Source organism: Anser brachyrhynchus (genome assembly GCF_964034855.1).
Source record: "Anser brachyrhynchus genome assembly, chromosome: 1".
NCBI classification, from domain to species: Eukaryota; Metazoa; Chordata; class Aves; order Anseriformes; family Anatidae; genus Anser; species Anser brachyrhynchus.
The window spans coordinates 85,206,132-85,233,203 of NC_137694.1; the positions used below are offsets into that span (position 1 = coordinate 85,206,132).

The 27,072-nt window shown below is 37.5% G+C and overlaps 2 protein-coding genes across 3 annotated transcripts in view; one reads left to right on the plus strand and one right to left on the minus strand.

Moving 5' to 3' along the window:
* The window catches only part of LOC308187485 (uncharacterized protein), an 80,177-nt gene that overhangs the window by 50,953 nt on the left and 2,152 nt on the right, over positions 1 to 27,072 (plus strand). The window lies entirely within an intron of this gene.
* Positions 1 to 27,072, minus strand: part of LOC308187123 (uncharacterized protein) — a 109,090-nt gene that overhangs the window by 49,110 nt on the left and 32,908 nt on the right. Inside the window, exon 3 of one of the 2 annotated variants that reach the window (XR_013944467.1) lies at positions 23,262 to 24,727. The exons of the other annotated variant lie outside the window; for it this stretch is intronic. The gene's annotated coding sequence lies outside the window, so the exon portion shown is untranslated. Of the gene's footprint in view, positions 1 to 23,261; positions 24,728 to 27,072 lie in introns of those variants that run through there. 2 annotated transcript variants of the gene reach the window in all.

The window sequence follows — 27,072 nt, forward strand, 5'->3', positions numbered from 1 at the left end:
AAAAATTAGAGGTAAAAAGAACTATTTCACTTGCCCAAAAAGAGGAAAAACTTGGAAGTTAAAGGAGAGCTACAAACACCAGTACCAGATTTCTTGCTCAGGAGTGTTTCAGTTATACAGTAATAAATACAGGAATGAATCTACTTCATGCATTTCACAAACACTTCAAATAGCTCATGGTGAGAGGAATATAAACTAGATCTGTAACTCCAGGAGCGAGCTCCTAAGCAGACACATTTAAATAATCTTGTCTTCCATATGTTTATCAAAACAAGGGAACGGATATTCACCTGTTCCCACCATTTCTCCGGGGTTATACTATGTCATTAGTAATCTGTGGAACATCTATTAAAAACCAAAACAAACAAAAAAACAAGATCACAGAAGTTCCATACAGCACTGAGGAGCTCACTTAGTACTTCAAGTTACTATTAATAAATAGAAATATGAAAAATAAAAGCTAAATAAAAACCAATGTTTTCTCAGGTAATGGCAGCATATGGAAAATAAACTGAAGAGTATGAAGCAGGTATAAACCAGTAAAAATCATAAATTTGATTTTGAGATAGCAACTATTTTCCCACACCAAAAACCACCCCAAATAAAACATTGAAATGACTTAAAGGCATACACCCCAAAACTGGACAGACTAATTCCATTAAAATTTTAATTAGCTAAAGCCTTCAATTTCCATTGAAAATACAGATATGTTTTACCAGTCTTAGTATTTGATACAATTATATTGGCCATGAATGAATCAATTTAATTGAAAATGTATTTCATATTATTTCTTTTGTAACATAAAAAATAAAATATTAATTTTATAAGATGACTATAACAATGATTAATGCCCGAGCTTAAAAACAAACAAACAAACAAACAAAAAACCCCAGAAAAACAACTGTAACCAATAGGTAAGAAAGAAAAAGATATTTCTTCAGTATATTAGAAAAAGAACAGAACATTAGATGAAGAATCAGGCCATTATTAACAATAGATAAAAAAGATCAGAAATAGCAGTAAATAAACATTCACTTGACAGTTGTAATAATATGGTGGTACAAAGCAAGAGAAGGTTTCCATATCTAATAAAGTATTAAGGAAAGAATAGCAAGTTTCACACAGGCAAGGAAAAATAATAATGATCATTAACATAATGGGAAAATATGCAGTAGTAGAATCTGTAACCTTTTAAAAATATTTCACCCCGACTGAAGGGAATATCTTCAAGGAAAATAGCTGCAGTTCTCACCCACAAACGAAGGACTGCAGCTTGAGTCAAAGGTCTGAATCAATCTGAGAAAGTTTTAAAGGATTTAAAAAGTCAAGATCGACTTTTGATACTAGAAAAGGATTCAGACACAGAGATTGCTGGGGGTATAGGAGTAAACAGTCTTGGTTCAGAGCTCACATGAAAGTAAGAAGCAATTGATTCAGGATTCTGTGCCATCAACAGAAATTCAAGTTAATAATGTAATTGATGCTGGACATGAGAAGTGGGACATCTTTGTTGGTGACATGGACAGTGGGAGTGAGTACACCCTCATCAAGTTTACCGATGACACCAAGCTGAGTGGTGAGGTTGACACACTGGAGGGAAGGGATGTCATCCAGAGGGACCTGGACAGGCCTGAGGGGTGGGCCTGTGCAAACTTCGTGAAATGCAACAGGGCCAAGTACAAGGTCCTGCACCTGGGCTGGGGCACTCCCAGTCATGAATACAGGCTGGGCGATGAATGGATTAATAGTAGCCCTGATGAGGAGGACCTGGGGGTGTTGTTTGACAAGAAGCTCAGCATGAGCTGGCAGTGACAGCTCGCAGCCCAGAAGGCCAACTGTATCCCAGGCTGCACCAAAAGAAGTGTAGCTAGCAGCTCGAAGGAAGTGGTTCTCCCTCTCTGCTCTGCCCTTCCCCCAGTGCAAGAAAGTCATTGACATGTTCAAACAGGCACAGAGTAGGCCCATGAAGATGATCAGGGGGCTGGACTACCTGTCCTATGAAGACAGGCTGATAGCAGGAATCGTTATCTTAGAGAAAGCTCTGGGGATGCCTTATAGTGACCTTCCAGTACTTAAAGGGGGCCTAGAGGAAACATGGGGAGAGACTCTTTATCAGAGAGTGTAGTGACAGGACAAGGGGGAATGGTTTTAAACTAAAAGAAGGTAGATTTAGATTAGACATTAGGAAGAAATTCTTCATTCGGAGGGCGGTGAGGCACAGGAACAGGTAAGTTGCCCAGAGAAGCTGTGGATGCCCCACCCCGGAAATGGTCAAGGCCAGGCTGGATGGGGCTTTGGGCAACCTGGTCTGGCGGGAGGTGTCCCTGCCCATGGCGGGGGCTTGGAATCAGATGGTCTTTAAGGTCCCTTCCAACCCAAACCACGGTTCTAGGATTAAGAGATACAGTTCTGTTGTCTCTGTCTAAACCTGATTACAGGCCTAATACATACAGCAATGCCATCATCAGAATGTGACAGCATTTCTTATCTTCCTTCTCTATTTTCATCTTAGTAATTTTTTTAACAAAAAATTAGCAGGGCAAAAGAGATGGAATGCAAGTTGAATTACTGACATCTCTAAAAACTGTGTCTGGTAAAAGGGCTTAAAGGCATTATTAGCCAAGTCCAGAAGGGATCAGTTTGTCATCCAAAATTATTCAGTAGTTTTATTAGTCTACTTTATGCCTTTAGAATAGTAAATAATACAACAATGCTGTTGGTCCTTGGTTTATATAAATTGGAATACATGTTATGATGATTTGGAATTTTCTGGAAAACTGCAGCACACGTGTACTATTTGGGAATAGTCTAATGCATTCACATTGACTTTTTTGGAAACTTCATAATATACTGCTACTTACTTTCAAGTGTGACTTTCCAACAGGATATGAATTCTGTGTATAGGCTACCAAGATGGCAAGTAATGGGGTTACTCTGCATCTCTTGTACATCCACAGCATGTTCATCCTGTGGATGCCTCAGATTTATGAACATGTGGTAACTGTTATGGATTTCTGCGTGTACCTTATGCCTTGTTGCAAGTATGGCTAAAACCGTACATTTAAAACAGGGCTGACACATGCCTGGAAATCCTGGCCAAAGAACAAGTTCTCAAAATTTGCTTGGATAAGATTGCCTTGTGGAAAAAGAATATACAGCTGGAAGAAAAAACAGAAATCAATACCTAGCCTCCTCACACCCAGTAAACTGTAGGCATAGGAGGCATAAAAATACAAAACAAAATTAGTAAAGTCTTTTGCCTCTAAGGAATAGATGCCTACAGGTTATAGAGATACCACACCCTGCTGGTTGCTTCCTGTGCTTCAGGAGAGATTTTCCTAGATTTCTAAGACAGATTCCCAAAATGACTGACAGTAAGAAAGGCATGCCGTAAGTATGATCTGTTTAGTTTACTATAGACAAAAATAAGGATAAGCCTTCCCAGTATATGCAAAGTGCTTATATTATACAATAAAGTAACCTGAATACCTGCAGGATCAGAATTCACCCACAATACACAAACTGAAATGCTAAAAAAAATCAACAAATTCATAATCCAAATAAGATGCAATTTGCAGGTATTGGGTGCTAGTAACAATTTAGCTTAGAAGATGGCCAAATATCTCTTGCTCGGAGTCTCTAAAATAGGATTCAATATACTTTAATGTATCTTTTGAAGATGGTTGTATGTTATGTATGTGGGGAAGCTTAGACTAGTCACGTCACAACGTTATTGGATTAAATAATTCAACTAGCATGTAATATGAACCATGCAGTACCACACTGCCAAATTTAGAACTTTCCTGATATAAAGCTGTGCTTTTAGTAATAACTTCTTTGTTGTGTCTTTAATATTTGAAGTATCCCATGACAGAAGGGAATCCAAGCCAACCTGAATTTAATCTATTCAACTCTGAGTTTAGCGGGAAAGGCACATTTCAGTTCTGCACCAGATTTGGTGGCACCGGAGGTTTTTAACAGTTCTCATTTTCATGGTGACAATATTACAAATACCATGGGAAGCAAATCAAACTCCGTCATATCTGACAAGGAAAAAGACTGACTGGTAATAAACCAAGCTACTGCTCAAAATGATGAGCTGGTTCTTCCATTGTAATAAATCAACATTACTTCATTGGAGATGAAGTCTTTTGGATTTATGCCAGGTAAGGGTCTGACCAGCATGTAGCACTTTGAAATCTGGAGAAACCATTTTTCTTGGCTGCAATACATCTCATTCCTCATAAAAGCACAGTAAAACATTCAGAAAGGTTACTTAATACATTGTCAAAGTAAATGCATCTCTGTAAATCAGAGTCAGCGTGGCTCTGTCTCAGGTGATACTAGTGTTGCTAAGGTAACTATTAATTTCCACCCTAGAGTAAATAGTTACATAAAGCTAACAGCTTATTCAATTTTATGTGTTAGGCTCTGGGACAGAAAATGTCTTTTATTTCCTCCTGTGATATTGACCCTAGTTCAGGTTGTGCACCCCCTTGGCTGCTTAAAACCAGAGGTCACCTTTATCACCTGCCAAAAAAGCTATCAAGGTAACAGCCAGAAAATCTGATCCCTCTGGTCTGCCACTTTCTCATATCCTTGGCTTTTTATTTTGTGTCAGGTTATGAGTCAAATTTCTTGACTCACACATGGAGCCTTAGAAACAGCATCTCTAAAATATCATGCAGCTGGTTTCTAAGTAAAGACTCAGCTGCTATCAACCTGTTTTTCCCACTGAATTTGAATTTTTCCGATAAGTAAGCCCACTTGCTTTTTCCTTTCACACTTGTTGGAATCACTGGTGGGCAGCTGTTAGTATCTTGTTGAAAGCACACAGCAGCACTTAAATGCTTATTGGAACTCCTTGAAAACTATCATTTCAAGTGCAAAGCATTTAGTGGCAATAGCAGTTTAAACTATTCCTTTCCCTGTCTTATGGTGCATTTTGCTTTCTATTGTCCTAGCACAGTCATTTGCTAGCTTGTGCTACAGCTCTGATTAGGATTCTCTCTTAAAAATGAAAAAAAGCCTTCTTTGGCTGCCTTTTTTATTAGCCCAAATCAATTCCTTGATTAGGTTGAAAGAACAGCCCTATAAACAGGCATCCTGACATAACCAAGGATGTTTGTGTGCATGGCAACAGGAAAACGGGGACATAAGAGAAGGGCAAGGAAAATCAAATACCTAAAGATTCAGTTTTACCACACTCAGGTATCCCAAAGCCACCATACATGTTTTCAAATTCTGCATTTACCATTTCCTCCCTCACTTAAGATGATGCTAGTCTGTAGCTTTCGTATTTAGTTCCTGCTGTTCAGCTTTCAATGACATGGCCTGAATATGCCTAAAATGAATACTCAGAGTACACAATTTTGATATAACACCTCTGTATCTAAAATTCAAACATACCTTTTGAATTTCAGAAAGGGATATCAGTTAGTACCAGCAGAGAAACTAGCTTAAGAAGATACAACTTAGTAGGGCAACCACCATCTGCATGCCCATCAGTACTGTTGAAATAACTACTGAATAGTCATTGGTCTATAGCTGCTACATGCAATGACTTTTGAATATAAACAGTTTATTTTATAATAGGTTTAATCTCACTTGGAAATGGAAAAAAAAAAAAAAACAGAGAAAGTAGTCTGCAAAAAAAACTTACTTTGTGAAATACCCATACATTCCCACACACTATGATTGCTAGAAAAAAATATTTTCCAGTAACATAAACAAGATAATGTTCCAAGTATTGAATTAAAGGTAACTGAATTAAATTCTTGAATTTCATTCCTATTTTTAATGTAGTTGGGTGAAAGGGATTTAAACTAGTTCTTTATACGCTTACATCTACACTGTCATCAACATTTATGCTGCTTATTCAAAGAACAAAAGAATGCAAGACGTACTAAAAGATACGGTGTTGACAGCTTGTCAAATGTCCTGTTTTCCCTGAAAAAGAGAACTAATCACAGTCTCACATTGAAGATGTAATCATATAAGCATTATATTGTACAGTGGAAATGGGGGATTAGAAAACTTTTTCATGAGATTTGGAAAATATTTAACTTCTGTATTGGAAAATAATGCTTTTGGAAGAGACCAATTCACACTCCAACCCCAAATGTGGCAGCAATAATTCAAGGCAACATTTTTATATTTGTGAGAAAATATCATGGACTCTCAAGGAAAACAGCTAAGCAAACTGCCTTCGGTTTGTTCAGTGCTCAAGAGCAGCCAAGGTCTGTGAATCAATTAAGGATTCCAGAAAGCTCCCAGGAGACATGGGGGCAGTGAGCATTTATTTGCACAACCCGGCTGCTGTCTTGAGTCTTTTCTTTAATGGTTGTTTTCTACTCCTGTTCAGTCTTTGAAATCTAAACCAATAATAGAGATGATCATATTAAGTTGACAGATGTCCTTAACGAACTGGACTTGAATCATCATTGCCTTTGATGTAAATTTATGGAATAGTTGTCAGATGGTAATGACTTTCAGTCATCACCACATCTGAATTTGAGACAGTGAATAGCATAATATGTTTGGTGTTGCTTTACCAGCTTCCTGAGCCATTCAGTGTCCTGCATCCATCTTTGAAAGAATAGATCTTGGTGCTCCTAAAAAAATGTTAGAAAATTAAGATTCTTCTCTTTAAGAGGCATCTAACATGTACAGAGTGAACAATGAATGAAGTTTCCTGCAGTCATAATTGATTTTTTTCAAAAAATTTTTGGACATAAACCCTATTTTTTTAGGAATCTGTAGTTATCATAGTTAAATTATCCCTTTTAAAAATTAAATAATAATTAAAAAAAGAGAATGGTTTAGAGCAACAGTTTCTGTCCATACAAAGTGAATATTATCAAGGCCAAACATGACAGAGAAACTAAAGAATCTTTTGCAAATTCCTCAGGCTTATGGCCTTACTGCCAGCAAGAAAAGGGATCTAGTCAGGTGTTTGCATCATGTGCTGAATTTTCTGAAGTTACTCAAGAAATTTGCAAGAAATCAAAGTGCATGTTGAAATCCAACTTAATTTTATTATTCAAATTATTGCATGGACTGCCAATGATTTTATGACACATTGACCTAAAGTACTTTAGTGGCATAAACAAGATTTTTTTTATTAGTCCAATGTCTTTTGAATTAACTTTTCTTTGCACATGCACATTGATATTCCCATGACAGACTTCTAAGAGTGACATTTAGGGGTGATAAATACTTACTATAAATACTCATTAAAGCAAAAAAAAATTAGTATGTTCTGTCTGGAAGTTTTTTCTAACAGATGCAACCTGGGCCATGAAATCCCAAGAGTTTTGAAAGAGTTTCTGCCAGGAAAGTGCATAGTAAGTCAACTTGACAAGAGAAAGATACAGAACTTGCCTACTAAGTTGAATTTAGTCTTAATATAAGAAACCTTAGACTTTTTTTTCTTTTGTTTCATCTGTGTCTCCCATAAGATATGAAGAGACGTTGCTTTCATTTCACAGTAACATATCTTGAAGTAAGGATGATAGCAAAATAAACAAGATACCAAAACACAAACCATTCCTTAGCACAGGATGAAGTGAATCTGTACTAGATGACTGGCGCTCCTGAAGATGTGCTTATCTGCCAGAACATTCACCCAAGTATCCATCCACACATTTCAGCTACATGCATTGGTTTGAAAAATGGTATCACAAAAGTTAAAAGAGGAAGAAATGACTTTTAATGACTGTGACAACCATAATGCAATAAATTATTGGGAAGCATGCCACCATCTCACAGCATGCCACCTTCACGGAGCATGTCACGTCATGAAACCAAATTATCAGCGTACTCACAAATATATCCTAAATTCTTTGAAAAGATCGAAGACTTTCCTCTTTCCCTATGATGCCTAGAATTTTACTAATACCCCAAACAGGTTTTAAAACTCTGACTTTACTATACTTCTGAGAACAAAACCTTGTGTATTAATCATATGGATAACACATGGATGATCAGCATCAAGTTATTCAAAAGATTGCCACACATGCAATAACTCCCATGGGCTTACGCTTCTTCGGTATGCTTAAGCAGTTCCTTGCTCAAACTTCCTTTTACTATGAGTAGAGTTCCCTAACAGAAACTATTCCACTTGACACAGGACATGGCAGGGACCTAAAAGCCATCATTGTCACAATAAAGGCTGGGGGAAAGGCGGCACGCACTGAGTCTTTTTCATATGCTTTGTCACTATAATGCCTATCTCAGGCCACTTTTGTTCTTTATTTTCTTATAATTTCAGAGGGAAAAAATCAGATTCTTAGTTAATATATTTTACCAAATAATATAGAAACATTTATTATATTTACATATTTATCTTTTGCTGGAAATGAAGCTGGATTGCTGTAGTAAAGAAATTTGTTGTGTAATTTTCACTGACAGTATTTCAACCTATGTAACTAAACTTTTTTCAGTATCTCTCTTCTACTGTTTACAACTTTGCTAGATAACCTCTGGCGACTTGTAATTTAGGAAATATAGCCATCTCTGATCCACTATGACATTTCAGACATTTAGTTTCTCTGCACAAATATTTTTATGGTATACATTTACTATTAAGGCTTAGCTAGAAGAAAATAAATTGCTCTAAGATTACTTAAACAGAAAATTCTCAAGGTAAAGAGATATATCATGCCAGCAAATCAACCAGTAGTAAAATATTAATTTCTTATTCAGGCAGGTCAGTAATTTTTTGTGTACTGTGAAGCTGGGAATAACAGCTTCGTACCAGGCATTAACCTTAGGTCTCTTAGCCAAGCGAGTTTTCTTCAAAGATCTCAAAGGCGAGCTGTTATCATCAAAAATGCATACTTGTGAATCAGCATAGACACAATCATGCAGAGTGAAACACCCTCCCACACACACCCCGTTTAGAGAATACAAATTTTCAAAATTGATTGTTCAAAAACAAAACAAAAACCAGAACCAGCTGACAAACTGGGAAAACACCATTTACTATTGTCCCAGAAACTTTAAATCGCTATGCCTATGCTTACAGGCTGTCTTTAATCCTATGATTTCCTCTTCCCTACAATGTTTGTGCCATTCAGAGTACACACAATAGACACTTTCCTCTTCATAACAACTAGTCAATACTTTCTCTGCTTCTCCTCAGGATATGTCCCTTTCTTCAGGCTTTATTTACTATGCACTCTCTAAATCTGCTCTGATTAGCATCACACAAGAACTGTGTGAGAGAGTGAGACAGAGGAGTGCGGTCTCCCTGGCACCATTCAATTGCTTCAGAATGTGAGTCCTGAAAATACAAACCTTTGCACAATACGTGTTCCAAATTATCCACATAAACGGCGCTGGAATACATAATCTTCTCTATATACAGCCTTCCTTTCAAAAACCAGCTTATTCCCAGAACAACAAAAAAACCCAAACACATTTTAATCTCTGAAAAAGGAAGGGTGAGTGGAGGGAATCAAACAAGACCAGAATCATTTGTGCAACAAGAAAAGGAGGAAAATGGGCAAAACAAATTGTCAAGTGGCTTTCTGAGCAGCTATTTTGCTCAGCTAAACCCAGGTCTCCCATCATCTTTCTCCTGTGACATATCCATTTACCACCTGAAGTCAAACCTACTTCTGGCTCCTCTCCCTCCTCATCTGCTGTTGGTGTTCCCATCATTTTCCTTCTCTGCTGGTAGCACCAGTCTTCTGCCTATAGATCTCTAGTTTCACTTAACACCCACAAGTTTTGCCTTTCTCTCCAGTCAGCTTTCCAAAACCCTGGCCCTTTGAATCCACTTCAAGCTGCTACCTTTCTGCATTCAAACCAGCCAGAATCTCTCTTTAGCACTGTCAGTACTGCACGAAGTTAAGGGAGACGCTTACAGCACAGGAAGGACAGTTTTCTTCCTCACATTTTTTGATGTGAGGAAGATGTGTGTGCTGTGCTGCTCTGGTTGGTCACCTGTCACCAATCCAGAGCTGCAATTGCAGAGAAAAATGATGTAAGAGAGGCAGCAGCTCTTTGCTTAGGTATAGCTTCAAAATCTGGAACCAGAATTGGAAATTTTCTTTTTTTTTTTCCTGATTTTTTTTCCTGAATTTGGTTCATTGCAACCATTTTGCAGATGTTTTTTCCAAATACTTAGATATCAGCCTGATTTTCTTGAGTTGACAAATGCTACACACCAGATACAAAACTTAAAATTCTTCTGTCCAGCAAAGGTGGATCTCGTCTTTCTAAGTATGATGGTCATTTGCTAGCTCAAGTCCTAAACCGAGAAAAAGAACATGAAACTTTTTTCCAGCCTTATGCTGAAAAGGATAAAATCCCCATGTTTTGTTACTTCCAAAGCACTCAGCCCAGAGATAACACAAATTAAGGTTACATTTGTATTACATAAAAAGAGAGGAGTGAATAATACGCTACAGCTCCTGCATTAGTCTCCCCAGGGGCAGAAGGCATGTACCACATCATGTACTGGTATTACCATAACATGTGCATTCAGCTCCAGCCAGGATGGAAAGTCTCAGTCTGAACTCTTGGTAGCAGACAATAAGGACATATAAAATTTTTACAAAAAAAAAAAAAAAAAAGCCCTCATAATATTTCGAGAGAATGACAGGCAAAAATGACCACATTATCCACGTTATACATCTGTACAGGTCTCTAGACTACAGACCTAACGTTCATCGTAACGGAGGAGCTTATGCCTTTTTTAAGCCAAAGGATCTTACAATGTTGAAGTCCACAACACTCTGTGTGTTGCTTACTGCTTACTCTTCCATTTCATTTCTATGCATGTTGGCCATTGTTGTCAACAGGATCAAATCCTGATCCCACTGAGTGGGAGTTTTTGCCACTGACATGAGTGAACAAAAGTATTTCCTTAGCTCCAGGCATAAATTAGTTTGATGATGTGGTTCCATCTAGAATATGCAGTTGTCAGGAAAAGAATTTGACCCCCTGCCTGTGTCATGACATTTCGTGTGCTATTTTGGCATAAGCATTGCTAAGTACCACAACAAATAAGTTATTAAGCCTACAACATATAGCCTGTATTTTTTTAATATATACATATAGTCATGTACATGTATATCATCTTACAGCTTATCTATACAGATATATATTCATATATACATTATACATGCTGTATATATGTAACTCTGTATACAGTTACAGTCTCCAGGAAAGCACTTTTTGCATTTAAAGGTGCTTTCTCTGTCAATTCTATTCATGATTTTCTCACTCCTTCCTGATCTTTAGAGGCAAGGTCATTCCTGAGCAATCTGAGAGAAGACTGGATTTCTGTCCCCTTCTTCAAGACTTGAGGGGAAAAAATATCATTACAGTTACTTTAGTCAAAACCTCTTATGGGAATTAGTTGGCTTAAATGTTTGTAACACAAAGCCTACTTAGCTCATCTTGTTGGGGGAGCGGGAATCATCCACTGTGATACACAGTGAAAAGTATTCCATTCCCAGAGCAAGAAAATCAAGATGTCTTCATGCTGTTCAGGAGGGAGCTAACAAATGAAATTTCCCTCTGGCCAGCATCACAGATTGCAATGAAGGAAAAAATTGAACCACATGTTCCTCAGGTACAGCTCGGCAGCTGACCAAAGACGTGCACTGGGAAGGTCTGAATATCCTAAAAAAATAGATATCTGCTTTCACCTGCAAGTACACTGGGTAGAAATGACTAATCTCTTCTTCTGTTACCTCTGTGTTGCTTGGTCTTCAGCAGCCTCATAAACTCCAGTAGGGTAATTTCCCTTTCTGTCATGCTCAATGAAGATCTGCCAGTAGAATGATTTTGACTGAACAAGGAACATGAAGGTCAGAAGGTCATTCCTGAGCAATTTGAGAGATGACTCGATTTCTGTCCTCCCCAAAAGACAAGGATGAGTGACTTAGATGTTGAAAGAAAATAAGTGAAGTTGTAAAAAGCTGTGGACTAACACAGCTGTTCCATTAGCAAATAGTTGATATAATGAGAGCGCAAAAGGAGTAATAGAGCACTGTTTACACAGACATGCACTTCCCCTAAGCACTTGTTTTCCTCAGCCTAGTTCTTTTATTTTCAAATGAACTATCCAATTATTACAGGTGAGTTCACCAGGACAGTGATGTATCTTCTTCTCTGTGTGGTTATAGCTGCATAATGCAGAGTACGTATGCCAAATCATGTTCTGGGGAATTTGACTTTTCTTCAGGCCTAGAAGAGAGACAGAAAATGGCTCTCATATATCCGGCCAACCATCAGGGAGTTTCAGTAAAGAAATATTTTTGGTATGTGGCCATGAAAAGGACTAGAAAATGTATTAGTGAAGGACAGATGGACAAAAGGATGGCTGGATGGAAGAAGAGTATTGCCTGAAAGTATTTGCTCTTTTTAGGTACAGCAAGTGATATTGATCTATTTGATAAATTATTTGTTCCATTCATCCATTCTTGGAAACGCTCCATCTGTTTATAACCTCTAGTGAAAATAGATGTGTCCCAGTATTCTACTTGTTTTGGTTTATCCAATATTATTACAGGGGGATTATTTACAACATTGAAACAACTGAACTGATTTCTAAAAAAAAAAACCAAAAACCAAAACAAAACAAAAAACAAAACAAACTAAAAGAAATATGTTAAGGAATATTTGTATATTACAAGTATTTATATATACAAATTTTTATTTAAATAACAAATACAAATATTTGTCATTTACAAGTACAGCTAGTTTCCAAGCTCATTCATGACTAGAAGTTAGTTTAAATGTTAGATATTCCCTTTTCCCCCAATTTTGAGACATTTATCTCCCCAGACCTATGCATAAAAGGTGGCTGTTAACTCCATTTTGATTATGTAGTGCAAATACTGACTTAGTTATTGGAGTTCCTTACTTGGAAATGTGATGCATCTTTGACATTTCCTTTCCATTCTGGATTTTATTATAAACTTAAAACCAGTTCCTCCCCATTCTTCCTCAGAAGTTCTGGATTGTTGGATTTAGCACTAGACTTAGCATTGTTAATTTTAGAACTATTCCTGTTTCAAGAAATGTCTTTATTTTTATAGTACAATAAAACATATTGCAAGATATTTAACAATATGACCTTTGTGAACTACAGGGTTTGGTTTATATGTCTAATGGCTGATTGTATAAATTAACATGAAAACATTTTATTCATTGTATAGACAGTTTAAAAAAAATCAGCAAAAATTTAGTAACTACAGAAAATGTAATGGAGTTACTGCTTTTATATAAATGGAGACTTTTTTCAGGACTGAATTACCCTCTGTATTTCTATTATATCAAAGTCAAATTGTTGATGAATGAGAACAATCAAAACTGATTGTATTTAGAAAACCAAATTGTTACTGATTAGTAAATATGAGTTTCATGAGCACTTTGCACAGAACATTGACATTGGCAACTGGATTTATTTTCCCACAATCAACATACATTTTAGATTCCAAAATCTAAAAGTTTTCCTTTGTTAAAACTGTTCTGTATTCAGTAAATATTGATCATGTATCTTGATTTCGTAGATGCTTTTTCCTCTTTACCTACTTAAGCAACGAACTGCAAGAACTTTTAAACTGCAGAAACTATCAACAGATGAACTGTTACTTAGAGAAAAGGATTATGAGCTGAAATGACTGGATTCAGATGTGACATATATATTGGACAGCCTTGAATGAATACATGATAGAAGCTTTTATGCAGAAAGTATTACCTGAAGGAGCTAAAGGAATAGGATATGCAAGCAACCTAGACATTACTGGAGAAGAAGGTTAAGATCAGACGAAATGACATGCTGCCTGCCAGAAATAAGGTCCAAAAGCTGACTGGAGGCTATGAAGAGTCTTAATAGGGATGGGATGATTTTTCACATTTAGATAAAACAGGTTTTTTTCTGGCATGACTCAAAGATGGCCGTGTCAGGAGAAGGGTGCATTACGGTGGGTACATAATAGTCAGTGATTTTAATGTTCATAGAGGATGATCAAAGCATACAAGACAGAAAATTTGGAATATTTTGGACAGAAGACATGCACAGAGAAAGAATTATTCAAAATATGAATTCACTCGAGTACATAGGTACTGTATTAGCATAAGGAACAAGAGTTTTCAACTAAGCCTGATCCATTCGAGGTATACACAGATCAAGTTCTGATAAGAATAGCAATACAGCTTGAGCTAAAGCATTCAGAAGGTAAAAAACAAATAGTAGAACCGATGAAAATGAAATCTAAGATATTTCTGAGTTCCTATAAGAGGCCTGAGATACTGCAGGAGAAGCAAAGTACTTGTTTTGTTTTAATATAAATGCATAATCACTTGATGCTGCACCTCATTCTTACAGCTCACAGGGGATGGTCTGCTGTCTTCTGCCATCTTTACTTTAAAGCAACCTCTTATCTGGGGAAAAATATGCAATGATGCTTCCATACAGTAGGCAATATTTTTCTGTACTCTGTATTTCACCTAACTGTTTCTGGGTCAGACTCCTGAGACCACTTCTCAGTTCCTTCTGATTTCCTCCCAGCTTGACCTTGGGCTGTGATGCCCAAGAATTATTTCCTTGATAGACCACTCACTTTTTTCCCAGGTGATGTTAATCACTATTTTCTCCCTCCCATTTTGTCTTCCTCTGGCTGCTCAGCAGGCCCTACCAACCCCTACTCTTTTCACAGCTGTTTCCCAGGTTTCTGTCCTAAACTCACCATCCAGATGGCTCCACTTCCTGAAGCCTTCTCTTCACATCCACTTACGCTGTACTATTTGTGGTGCCACTCCACACACATTAAAACTACTAGCAGTAATTCTTTACTCTGGTTTTATAAAGCTATCTAGGAGCCATTCACCAAGGGATGGAGGCAGACTGTAGGTTCCTAACTTTTAAGATGCAGTTATTAGGAATTTGCACATCCTCAGCCTGTTACACTAGCAGACACTGTCCATCCCTAACAGCCAGCTTGTGCCCAGAAAGACCTAGAATCCCAATCAGAAAAGGTTACTTGCATCCAGCTCCCTGATTGAGATGATGCTTTCTCTTGCTATTCTACCTGCATCACCCTGCACTGAGTGTACAAGGAGCAAAATACTCTTACCCATGTCCTGTGCCATTCTTAAAATTGCCAAAGCATGCCAGTTCCCAAGGCCGTGGCTTTTACATCTCCCTACTTCCCCACCTTTATGCTTCAGCATGTATTGTCAAGCTAGAAAAGCCAATGGCCTTCTGCTTATGTTTCCTCCCTTCATTCACTTCTTCTCCCTTGCCCACATGGAGTTATAAATCTAAAATAACAATGTGGCTCCACATAAGATTTTGGAAAATATCATCTTTGGCTTATAAGTCTTCTCATACAATGTACACAAAGATAGCAACAAAGCTCATGGAGGAGAAGGAAAGTAATTGTAATTCTATCAAGACTTCTAATTCAAGCAAACTGCTTCAAATGTTAATAGATTTCCAACGCCATACCAGGTAATCCTAGGCTGTCAATTTATATAGCAGGAGAATCACCTGCACTGACATGTTTAACGTGCTCTTTGCAGCCAACCACCTTGAGGCGCGATCTCGTCGCTTCTCGTTAAGCAAATGAAGCAGAGGCAGGTCAGCCTGTGGACAGGAGACCTCTGGGGACATCTGGATGCTGTAGCGCACTTCCACGAGGAAGCACATTCAGTCATGAAGGAGGTGGCACGGCAGCACCTCCGCCGTCCCACTCAGCTCCGTGCACTGCTCCAGCAGCAGGCAAGTCGCTTTTTGCCTTGCACGCCTCCACCTTGCCCTCCTCCGAGCAGGCAGCAGCGGTGGCAGCAGCAGCTCCCTAGAGGAGCTCGCATCCTTCCATGTGGGTCCCTATCACAGCAAAATCGCAGCCACTGGCAGGAGGCATGCTGCTAATAGAGGTTTCATCCTCGGGATGGGAAATAAAACGTGATCCAGCTTGTGGCCATTAAAAATCCCACAGTGCCTTTCACAAGACTAGAGTTTAACACTGGCATCCTGATCATATCCCAGTGCAGGTAATTGCATTGCACCCACTTAAATTCCCCTGATGCACCACTTGAATTCGCCTCCCGAGCTGAAATCAGTTGCTCCAGCAGTGCGAAGGTTGCTACCTCACACTGCCCTGCTGACGGCTGTGTTTCAGCAGAGCAGTACATTGCTTCCTACGTACAGAGCATTTCAGATTCTTTGTAGGGCATCTTGATGCATGTGAATGGTGCTATATATACATGCAAAATAATCAGTCAATAACAGGAAAATGGTGCAGCATGAGAGGATTTCAAAATAGATTAGGCTACTCTCCTCACAAATGATTAACTTAAAAAAAAACAGACAACACAGCATATACAAATTAATATCTTGGTCAGGTGAAGAAGTAAACATTTCTCTAATATAACTGAGATCATAGATATCGATTTCTGAGCAGATAGGGTACTGCAGCCTCTAGCAATCCTATGATTAAATCACTAGCTTCAGCTCTGGCATCAGTGTTTCCTTCAGATGGAAAAAAAAATAAAAATAAAAATGCCAAGGATATCTCCAGATCCCCAGAGCCATTCCTCTGAGTAAACTGGCAAAATGTAAATATTTCCCTGAGGGGTTTTGATCTAGTGCTAGATTATCTGACTGAAGTTGATCATTTTAGCACTGCTTTGAAGGGGATGTAGGTGTTGCCTTTCAGACTTGATTTGTTAAGGCTCTGAATGGAAATAAATTAAAAACTGCAACCAGCCTCTGTGACAGGGGTTTCTGAGCTCTCTGCAGGCAAACAGATTTCCTAGTCTCACAGGTTCTGACCCCAGTCTCCAGAAAGTTAATACACCTCCTTCCCTTGGTTTTACTGACTTAAATCAAGGCTTCCCACTTGGAGTCAGCAGGTGCTGTGAAGACACAGTACTGCCAGAAATGAAGGGCTTCATATAGCTCAATAGCAATCAGCAAAAATTGTGGAATGCAGAGACCTTATAAACTTTTAACCTGCCATCATAGCAACCTGTGCCATAAGATATGCAAGGAAATTTGGAGATCTGATCTAAAAATCCACTGTAATCACTGGCTAGGTTAATTTACAGGAAAATGAAACCTAGAGATGCCTTGGTAAAATGAAGATTATGGTTCATTATGCTTCTAATAAATTCAATATCCAGTTCAGTAAAGTTTATCATCTCTCTTTTGTCCAGTGTATCTTAAGGAACAACACAGAAACACAAAATTCTGCAAAAACTTCTTTACAGCTGTCTTAGATGGCTCAAATCTTCGGTACTTGAAGAGGTACACAAAGGGACATATTTTCCATTTTAATTAAAAGAATGAGAAACTGGAACATTAAACCTGTTGAATTTTTTATATATAAATTAAATGGGGAACTTAAATGACGAGGCCAAGAACGGAGCTCTATTGAAACAGCAGCCCTGAGCAGAATGATCTGTGAAAAGGATTAGAGGAGAAATTCTCTAAATATTAATAAAATAAGAGAAGTTACTGGAAATCATAATTCTTAATTTAATGCCATTTATTCCTTATAAATATTTTCTATTTAAGTCCTAATATGCATTAAATATTGATAAAGTCTTTATTAAAATAGTTTCACAGTGGCACAATCATTTCCGAGTTCCTGCAACAATGAGGCAAAGGAGTCCTCAAGGGGCAGGCGTGCCTAGGAGGGGGCTGAGAGCCCGTGGGGAGCCTCCCAGATGTCGAGACCCACCAAGGCAGCTTCTGCCACATGCCCTGGAGGGCTGTGTCCTGGAAGGGCCACGGGCAGTGCCACCTGCCTGATTTCTGCCAAGACATTTTTGGTCACTCCAGGAAAAAAAAAAAAATCTATTAGTCCAATTATTATGAACACAGTGCTACAGTAACGAGACTGTAGAATAAAAAGGGTACGCTGTAGGGAACTTCCACTACATGAAGACTTTTCTTAGCAATAACTTTTTATCAAGAAAATCTTGTTCATACCACCTCTCACTCGTTACCTTTTTCATGGAAGTAGCTGTAATTTTCAAATGTTTTTGTGTATCATTCTTTTTTACTTCCTCCCAAATGTGTTTTTATAGCTCTGCAACAGTAATACCATCCCCAAATGAGCATGTTTTGCCAGTATTTGTATATTATTGCTATCAATATTTTCAGCCAATCATTTAATGTCAACTTCTTTTATTCAACTCAAGGGTAATTTGTTTTGAAAACAAGGAAAAAAATATTCATTTTTCCTTACACAAGTATTAAGGTAAAACGATCTAGAAATTACCAGCAGCTGTTACGTTATTTTTCAGAGCTCTAATAATCTGCATTGTGTTCAGTTTCAAAACTAGCTCTCAGAATGGTTTTGCTTGCTCCTAGAGAACTGTTAGTGCATCCTAAGCATCTTTCCAGCAAACATGAAATCACAGCCAACTGACACATGATGGCAGGGATCTTAAATTTGGAATTTTGAGAAAAAAAATGATTCTTTACGAACAGAGAAATCTAAGTAGAAGAATCTGGCTCAGTATTTAATAGCAGCAGTGTGTTCTTGCCTCACAAACTTTACAGTGGAATAATACAACAGATTTAGCAAATGTTTAAATCACTTCTGCTATTGACCTTGTCCTCCTATCATTCATCATAGGAAAAGTTTCTTTTGATGTACATATCGTAAACTTGTCTTCATTTTTCAGTAATATGTTGAGAGATGAAGGAAAGAGAAGAGTAACAGCAAATGTGACAGCATCCCCCTTTCCCCTCTTTAGAGATTTCCTGAACTACACTCTGCTTTCAAAGCAGCAATTTTTTGGGCATATTGCAGAAAATAGAAGAGGATTCATACTCACAGATTTAGAAACAGATTTTCGTGCTTTCTGTTACTCATACAAATTTGGTGCCTGTGTTTTATAATTGCTCAACAATACTCATTATTCTATCCCACATAGCCCTCATACATGATGAGAAAGATTATATCATTTGCACACAGAGGGAATATATCCATACCACCTTGCTACGCAGGGATGAGGGAGCATTAGTCATGAGGTAGAAGAGTGCTTTAGCCTACTTAGTTTGCACTGCTCCATGTGTCAGAGCATTTCAGTCTGAGAAAAGACAAGCCTCACCAACTCAACTGCCATTTCAGATGATTTCTCCTCTAGGAAAGAAGTAAAAAAGAAAAAAAAAAAGAAAAAAAAAGAAAAAAGTATCCACCAAATTTACCTGTTTATAAATACCATTTACTGAACTTTTTCTGTTCTTACCAAACTCTTGCTCTGAGCCAAAGAAGCTCCATACTGAAGACAAGAAACGTGTTTAGCTTTCTAAAGTAGAACCTCAAATTTAAACAAACTTTTTCAGCCCCTAGATGCTCATCTCCACGGCAACCAGGGACATTCAGGAAATCCTTGTGACTATGGAGTCACAAGATGCACACTTCATATATTATTAATATATCTCCTAGAGGAAGTTCCAGATGACTGAATTCCTTTTTTTTTTTTCTTTTTTTTTTTTTTCTGTACCTATCTTGGCCTTATTTTCTAATGTTTTCTTGTTATTGCCCAGTTGTCATCCAGTCTCAACACAATTAAAATAGAGCCCTACCTCCTTTTCTTCACAAAATATCTTTCTTTTGTCTTAGATTTAAGACAACACCAACTGTCCTCCCACTCAGTTATGCAATTTGTAGTCAATTTTGAGCTGTCCCTCCATTTAATCCCACAACAAATAGATCTCAAAGGCTCCTCAAGCCCATGGTATTTAAGAAGTTGAGCTGTCTGGAATGAGAGGAGAAACAGTTTTTTATCCAAGACTTCCTTCTGTCGTGTCTAGGCTACTGAAGTTTCCACCCCTCTGGCCAAAACACCATATGCCTTCACTTGTATCTGTCCAAATTTTGCTGTCAAAATAATTGTTTGGGCTCATACATTTCTGGCACCATCTCCCTCATTTATTTCTACAAGTTCCTTCCCAAGTATAAGACAAAATTCATAGCGTAGCTATTTCATGCCTACTATCACCAGCACTATTGGTGCTGAAGATAGAATGGTAAAAGTGACTATTGAACAGCATCAAGGGGAAGAGCAGTGCCATTTTTTATACATACAGCTCTGTTCAGAACTTCTGTTTCTGTTTTGCTCAGTCAAGATGCAACTCCTGATAAGGCAGCGCTGTTCAGTTGCCTTACCCTGTTTTGCCTTGTCATACCTATGAAAAGCTCACAGGTGGTAAGACAGTTTGTATGCTATCATTAAACATTTTTAGAATTAGTTCAGTTTATTCTTCCTTACTCACTTTCACACATTGTCTCATGTTATATCTAGATTGGAAGGACAGGAAGTTATTTTCTTTCTAGACTTTATGATGTTTGTACAGAAAGTGAAGCCAATCTAATGCTTGAATCCTTAAGTTCTACTACAGGATAAGTAGCCACCCCAAGCAGAGAGAATGGGCATATTTGCAGCGCATGGAGCTCTTGCTGAGGGAATGGCACAGACACATACTAATGCCCTATCCCAGGTGGATCCTGCAAGGCACAAAATGTTGGACCATTTATTCTACTGTGCCTTGATATTCCACTGATCTCAGAAAAGCTGTTGGTTTTTAACCAACGTCATAATTCTTTGGCCTTTTTTTTTCTCCCTCTGCATATTTCATTTCCTCACTGAGGACAAGGAACCATACGTAGGAAGGCATATCCTACTTTTTAAACTATTTATAATATAACAGTTAGCCCCCCAACACACACACACACAAAAAAATACTTAGAGTGAAAGATTACAGGAACCATGGACAATAAATACTGTACCTTTGCATAACGCATTACTCTCAAACTTACACTCTAGTTCTGCAGTACTACTTGGGGTTTTCAGTATTAAGTGATGTTTTATGTGATTGCATTAGTTACCTTTTTTTTTTTATAAAAAAAAGTTGAATATATTTGTGTTAGTGCACTGTCAGATAGCTAATAAGGCATAAAAAATGTCATTAGCTTAACCTCCAAAAGATATCTTAACTAGTGAACTATAAAATTCTGAGCTCTTTTAAGCATCACCTGGAGAACTAGGAGGCATCTTCCATCTCTTTAATTCAAAAAACTGAAATTGAATATCCTGCTATACTTGAATAAGCAAATAATGAGTGCTGCTTATGCAGTTAGCTCTTAGATGTGGTCACTGCAAGAAAGGGCAAGAACGAAGAAGCATATGTGACTGAAAAATCGAAAAGATATTAATGAGATTTCAAATATGAAGTGAAAATCTGAAGTTGTCGTACATTTAAAAAGAGACTGAAACTGTGGAGTCACTTTTTAATTATGATTATGTCTTGTTTCTATCTGAAGTCATAACTGTGCCATCTCATTATATGACCCCAGTACAGCAATTCGATCTGCTCAGCTGAACATAGATATCTAACAATTCCAGGGAAGTCCCTGAGATTTTGCATAGATTACAAGAAGAAAATTGTGATGAATTCATTAAATTTTGCTTATCTTTTAACTTTATAATTACCATTGCTTGCCTCTCTCTCTCTCTCTAGATACAGACTCACACACAGGTCAGTGTTGTTAAATACTGAAAATCAAATGTGTTAACAGCAAGCAGAATTACAGTTTATTGAGTATGGTCCATTTTAAGCAGATGAAACTTTCTCAGGAAAATAACGTATAATGAAGCCCAATCTTGTCTCCTTTGTTTAGTGAAAAACTACCTAGCATACAGGGATATCCAGTGGTTGAACAACAAACCACATGCTAACATACCTTTAGATATAACTAGCACTAAAATATAGAGCAGCAATATAATTTTAAAAAATGCTGAACAGATCTAGTAAGCTAGAATCAAAAATTTATTAAAGGAGGTAGAATAGATCATTCCAGAAGTGTATTACCATCTGCTGTAATTTGAACCCATGACTGTGTAACTCAAATGCCCCCTGCTCACTACTCTTTACAGCAATTCTTCCTTCATTACCAAGGCAAAGAAGTATTTCAGACAGGGGAAAGAAATATACAAGGTCTTTTCTCACTTTTACTACCTCAAGTCTTTATCGTGTTGTACAGTCCTTACACAAAGTAGAAAAAGCCTGCTTATTTTTATCTTCTTGAACATATAGTAGAAATAAGGACAGCTATTTTACTTCCTCTGTTCTTAACTACTACATTGCTTTCTTGTCCATTTTGCCATTAAATCTTGAATGAAACCTTAACTTATCCTTCATGCTTTTCATGCTTTGCTGTTTCTATTATCTCTGTAAGTACATTATATGAATTAGTAAAGCATTTGGAGAGTGAATTTGTATGAAAAGATGATACAACAAGAAAAAACATACCTTAGCACGTAAGCCAGATTCTCCATTGCTGCTTTACAACAAAGCATAGATTTCAGTAATAGCAATGCTCTACAACTAGTAGTATAGTTTGATCTCATTTAAAAACAGGATATTTCTCCCCTCCTCCTTTTTCCTTCAACAGAACCATTAGCAACTAGAAAATAATATAGCTGTTTTTTATGCAAATTTTAAAAACTACATAATTCATTAAAATAAGCTACTCTTTCTTAAAAACCGTCTTCCTTTGCAAATGAATACAGTTAAACAGAAATTATTCCTATGTCTCCCTTTGGACAGATTCATACATACTATGAATACCTTGTTATCTGATCACAGGTACAAAATGTACCTTTCACAGAAAGGATATATTTTAATTCTGTGACTTCAGAGCACCAGGGTGCGTATCAGGATGTATGTAGACAGCCTCAGTCCCACAGCTGTTGGCTTTTCTGCTTTTCATAGGCTTACATCAGTTAAGCAATACAGCTCGATAGCTTACATTTCCGTTTCTTCAATCCTGGACCAATAAGGGCTACTTACTTTTCTTATTTCTGGAGCTGTACTTAGTATTTGAATAACTGAAGAGCAACTCATTTAGTGCTGACAGCTGTTTGTCATACCCAGCTAAGGAAAAGATGAGCTGAAAAAACCCTTCTGCTATAAGAAGAGCTGTTATGTGTCCTAACTGATACACAGTGCTAAATATTTCAACTCTCTATAGCAGCAACTAGCAGGTTGCCACATTAACAAGGTGACAACACAGAATGGGTAAGGTTGAAAGGGACCCCTGGTGGTCATCTGGTCCAAGCCCCTTGCTCAAGCAGGGCTGCCTGCACCAGATTGCCAACCAGGACCACGTCCAGGTGGCTTTTGAAGATCTCCAGGGAGGAAGACCCCACAACCTCTCTGGGCAACCTGTGCCAGTGCCTATATACCAGAGTATGACGTTATTCTTCTCCAGGTGCAGAACTTTGCATTTCTTTTGTTTGAATTTTTTCTCCGAACAGCTTCACTTGCAGCAAACTACAAAATTAACATGTGCCACAAAGACTTGTACAAGAATGACAAACTGAGTCTGAGAAACAGTATCAAAGCAAATGCTATCAGAGGGAAAAAAACATATATATTCTGGAAGCCTGGTAATTCTGGAAAAATCTTGCAGAATGACAACAGGGATAAGTTCTTAATAGTACTCCAAAACAGTAATAGCATGTTCTTCATTCAGCTTGTCAGTTTCTATTATAAAGCTAAGCACATGCCAAAGGAATTGCAAGACACATGCCTGAAACATTTTTCTTTCCACATCTCATCCTAGTATCCTCTGGTTTTATAAAATATTACGCATGTATAAAATGTTCACCTTTGCAAACTAAGTCTTCATTGGAATATTCCATGTATTATTAGCAGAGCTAAGAGTATCAGCTATAGTAGGGGCTACTAATCACTTTCCATGGCAGGACTCTCTTTGCAGTTGATTATAGTTATATCCTATATCCTATATATAACCTATATCCAGGTGTTGTCCTGAGGTTGAATTTTTTTTTTTTTTAAGTATATCAATTAACACGTTTCCAGTTCCTACATGAAATAACACAATTTTGCTAAAGGAATAATCCCTATATGAAGATAAACACATTGTCCAAATTCTAACAAGCTGGTACTGTATACATTTGAACTGAGATTTGTGGAACCTTTTGACTTGGAGTACAAGGTTATTTATTTGGAGAACAATCTCCAACTGCAAATACCATTCAGAGATTTTCCCTGAAATTAATCCTTTTAGATACGATGCATCCTTTACTATAGTCTCAGAAGTCAGAGCAGGGACACTGACAACACTGACAAGAGAATGATAGCATTTTCTAGGGTATAACAAAGAAAAGCAATACATTCAAACATCATTCTTCCCTAGCCTTCATCCCTTAAAACAATCATGCAAACTTTAAGAGCCGTCTTCCTGTATTCATACCAGAAGTAAGCAAATCTTCAGTCATTTAAGTAGTATTCTTGCACACATGCTGTGGACAATCACTTTATGCCTTTGGACATTGAATTGTATACTGGAATAAATCAAAATGAATTTCAGTTGAGCCCTAATTCTACAGGGTAAGGTCCATTACAGGAAAAATACAATCCCATATTGATATCAGGTACAAAGACATCCAGACATACAATATAGAAACGTCAAATATTGCTAATCCAACATGCAAATGCAATGACCAAATATACATATAAAAAAGCTATAAAAAAGAGAAAAAAATAATTTTGCAAATTCACTTCTGAATACCTTCAAAATATTTAACCCTAAGGATGTTTCAGTCCTAAATACTTAAAGATTTTGGCCCCTGCTGGGTTCTAACTGGCACCGAATTTCTTGACAGACCAAAGTTCACAATGAATTCCAATTCAGCAGTCAATCCCACTGATGAGCTGGGAGAAAGCAAAAAAACACAGCAAATTCACTACTTTTGCCTTTGAAAAAAAGTCCACTAATTTATTTTGTCATTATGAGGCAACAAAATAGATCAGTGAGAATTATAGGTCGATGCATGAGTCATCAGTTTCAGTACTGCCTGGCTTCGAGACAATAAAATAAATAAATAAGTCCATAATAACATTATTAGTTACAGTACATGCAACCAAAAGAAAAACAAGTAGTAACCAGGCATCTGAATGTTAAAGACCCCATCATCATATGTATCTGTAGGTGAGTTCAAATTACAAGCTTCTGCCTAAAAAGTAGAGCTCACTGTTTAAATCAATTTGAGTTCCACATAACACACAACAACATAGTTGATATATGTCAATATATTTCCTGGAGAGGATTTGAAAGAGATTGCAGCTTGTATTTCAGGGACATGGGGGAAAAAATAGAGAAGGAAGCACTGAAATAAAGTAATCCAACCAGTACCATGACTGAATTTCAAATAAAACTCTGTAGAAATTATGGCTTATGTCTTAACCTTTACAGTTATCTATTAACCAACCAAAGCAAAAAATCCACAAAGTTATTGGATATAAAATATTCTGTAAAGAAGGCGACCTATTTTTAAATAATGGTGTTAAGATTTTTAAGAAACGTGCAACACAATAATTAAAACCCATGAGAACCATTTTTTTTTGTCATTTATTTTGTAGCTCCTTCCATCTCCTTCAGCTTGAAATTCCTATCAGTTACTTTGCCAATCAATCATAATTAATGATTCCAGCTGGCACAGATTAGAAGATTGTTCAGGTGGAATGAAGGTATCATGGGGTATCCTGGGGAATGCACACAGATTTTTTCAATACTTCCACCATCTTCAATGGAGCAATTCCCTATGTTTTCTTTTCTTTCTCTTTAACTCATTTCAGTCCAAGAGTTTCATGGGCAGTGTAATCTTGAAGTTTCAAGATTTAACATTGACAGAAGCTTCTTGCTAGTACACTTCCAAAGGATTGTGGTGTGAAGAACAAAATACCCTCTGAATTGAGGCATGGTAGCAGCAGAAAGTAGTTTCCAGCACATTGAAGAAAAGCACATTGAATGGCAAAGAAATGAAATATAAGATATAATTTAAAAAAATCCTTTGCACTTCATTGCATATCCAGCTGCTTCCTCCACATAGATGCATCTGGATACCCAATGCGGCTGAGGCAACTGGAAAGAAATTTTGCCTGCAAAGATGGGATGAATTTTCTGGTAAAGTCTCTCAGTTAACAAGAGTTCATCTGCAGTGACAGTTAAAGCAGTGGGGAAATATTTGATCAGCACTAATGTCCAAGATGTGACAGCCCTGGCGTGAACACATTAGTGACGAGCAAAGGCGAGGACCTGTTCCTGGAGGAGACTGGTTGACATGGCAGCTCAGAGTGCACTGTGTGGCACTGCACCATCAGCGTGACAGGGCAAGTGGAAGAAGGCCAGGAGTGGCTCCTGTTTGGCTCTTGGAGGTGGAAATTCAGGGGAACAAAGGATCATGGACCATTATCAAAATAAATGTGGTGACATTTAGTCATGAGGACATTGGAGGAAGCACCTTAGTGAGAGGTTCTGCAAGACTAAACACCTCTGAAAAAAACACCTTGTAGGTGTTTGTAGGAAAAACTCATAACTGAACTCTGAGAATTAGAAAGTACATGTATAATTGATGAGGGTAGAGGAAATTATTATGGTTGAATTTTTCCAGAAGGATCAACATCTGAGAGAAGTGTGTGAATGAGTTAGAAGATCCATCCACAAACATGCATATATATACACACACACTTTTCTTCCAACAACATATAAGTTGAAGTCTTTGCTACTTTAAAAGTATTATCAGTGCTTAGCAGAGTATAAATTATATGGGGTAAAGTCCTCAGATGCCACTGAAATCAAGGAGAGCTTTATCCTTGATTCATTCGCAGCCAGAATTTCACTCGTAGAGGGCATAAGGAGGAATTTCCAGCAGTCTCTACCACACCTAAATCAGGCAGCTGCATCTTCCCAATCCCCTTCCTCTCATTTCTTACGTTATCACTGAAATTTCCACTGAAAGTTTGCCTTAATCAAAGTTTCCTTGAAGAACTTGACCCTCCTACAGAATGAAACGCATCTAAATAAGATGATGTATTTAGATGGTAGGTAAATCTTTAATGCCAACACAAACAGCTTCAGAGAAGGGAAAATGTTGATTCATTCTTAAAAGGGGAGAAAAATACCAACTGATAAAATGGTCAAACAGGGCTTGATCACAATTTATTTCTGACCTTTTAACGTCTTCTGTTCTCAACGATTTTCTGTCATTTCTGCCTGG